General features: G+C 38.0%; 1 non-coding gene across 1 annotated transcript; it reads left to right on the top strand.

The window, feature by feature from the left end:
- The first annotated feature begins 989 nt into the window (after positions 1 to 989).
- On the top strand, positions 990 to 1,097 carry LOC112746163 (small nucleolar RNA R71). Its single transcript, XR_003174059.1, has one exon. It is a non-coding gene; the product is annotated as a small nucleolar RNA R71 (small nucleolar RNA).
- The last annotated feature ends 1,039 nt before the right edge of the window (positions 1,098 to 2,136 follow it).

Genomic DNA, 2,136 nt, shown 5'->3' with positions numbered 1-2,136 from the left:
AGAAACTTGGCATTTTGCTCTTCAGTAACATCCTCATTCTCTTCAGAAGAGGAATACTCATCAGAGCTTATGAAGGGCATAAGGAGGTTCAATGGAATCTCTATGGTCTCTAGATGAGCCTCAGAGTCCTTTGGTTCCTTAGAGGGAAGCTCCTTATTGATCACTGGACGTCCCAGGAGGTCTTCCTCCTTGGGATTCACGTCCTCTCCTCTCCTCATAGGTTCGGCCATGATGCTTATGTCAATGGCCTTGCACTCTCCCTTTGGATTCTCTTCTGTATTGCTTGGGAGAGTACTAGGAGGGATTTCAGTGATCCTTTTACTCAGCTGGCCCACTTGTGCTTCCAGATTTCTAATGGAAGACCTTGTTTCATTCATGAAACTTACAGTGGCCTTAGATAGATCAGAAACTAAATTTGCTAAATTAGAAGTATTTTGTTCAGAGTTCTCTGTCTGTTGCTGAGTGGATGATGGAAAAGGTTTATTATTGTTAAACCTGTTTCTTCCACCATTATTAAAGCCTTGTTGAGGCTTTTGATCCTTCCATGAGAAATTTGGATGATTTCTCCATGATGAGTTATAGGTGTTTCCATAAGGTTCACCTAAGTAATTCACCTCTGCCATTGCAGGGTTCTCAGGATCATAAGCTTTTTCTTCAGAAGATGCCTCTTGAGTACTGTTGGATGCAGCTTGCATTCCATTCAGACTCTGAGAAATCATATTGACTTGCTGAGTCAATATTTTATTCTGAGCCAATATGGCATTCAGAGTATCAACTTCAAGAACTCCCTTCTTCATAGGCGTCCCATTGCTCACAGGATTCCTTTCAGAAATGTACATGAACTGGTTATTAGCAACCATGTCAATGAGTTCTTACGCTTCTGCAGGCGTTTTCTTTAGGTGAATGGATCCACCTGCAGAGGTATCCAATGACATCTTTGATAACTCAGATAAACCATCATAGAATATATCCAGAATGGTCCATTCTGAAAGCATGTCAGAAGGATACTTTTTGGTCAACTGTTTGTATCTTTCCCAAGCTTCATAGAGGGATTCACCTTCTTTCTGTCTGAAGGTTTGAACATCAGCTCTAAGCTTACTCAGCTTTTGAGGAGGAAAGTACTTGGCTAAGAAAGCCGTGACCAGCTTATCCCAAGAGTTCAGGCTGTCTTTGGGTTGAGAATCCAACCATAATCTAGCTCTGTCTCTTACAGCAAAAGGGAAAAGCATGAGCCTGTAGACTTCAGGATCTACTCCATTAGTCTTAACAGTATCACATATCTGCAAGAATTCAGTTAAGAACTGAAAAGGATCTTCAGATGGAAGTCCATGAAACTTGCAGTTCTGCTGCATCAGAGAAACTAATTGAGGTTTCAGCTCAAAGTTGTTTGTTCCAATGGCAGGAATGGAGATGCTTCTTCCATGTAAATTGGAATTAGGTGCAGTAAAGTCACCAAGCATCTTCCTTACATTATTATTATTTTCGGCTGCCATCTCCTCTTCCTGTTCGGAAATTTCTGAAAGGTTTTTTTCTGGATTGTTGTAATTTAGCTTCTCTTAATTTTCTCTTCAGAGTCCTTTCAGGTTCCGGATCTGCCTCAACAAGAATGTTCTTGTCCTTGCTCCTGCTCATATGACAAAGAAGAGGGCACAGAAAAAATAATAATAATAGAGACCCTTTGTACCACTGTATAGGGATCCCTTTGTGAGTGGAAGAAAAGAGGGGGAGATGAAGAATGTAATGTAATGGAAGAAACACAACTGTGAGGAGGGTTGAGATGTGAGATGTGATGTTAGTAAATGAATAAATAAATAGAATTAGATGGGAGAGGGAGAATTTTCGAAAAATATTTTTGAAAAAGAGTTAGTGATTTTCGAAAATGGTTTTTGAAAAATGTTAGTATTTTTTGAAAATTTTTTAAAATCAAAAATAAAAATAATTAGTTAATTAAAAAGAAATTTTTGAAAAAGGGGGGGAGATATTTTCGAAAATTAGAGAGAGAGAGTTAGTTAGGTGGTTTTGAAAAAGATAAGAAACAAACAAAAAGTTAGTTAGTTAGTTGAAACAAATTTGAAAAGATAAGAAGTTAGGAAGTTAGAAAAGATATTTTGAAATTAGATTTTTGAAAAAGGTAAG

Source organism: Arachis hypogaea, chromosome 14 (assembly GCF_003086295.3).
Source record: "Arachis hypogaea cultivar Tifrunner chromosome 14, arahy.Tifrunner.gnm2.J5K5, whole genome shotgun sequence".
Taxonomy (NCBI): domain Eukaryota; kingdom Viridiplantae; phylum Streptophyta; class Magnoliopsida; order Fabales; family Fabaceae; genus Arachis; species Arachis hypogaea.
The sequence above is the reverse complement of the archived record's forward strand: the minus strand, read 5'-3'. Positions and strand labels throughout refer to the sequence as shown.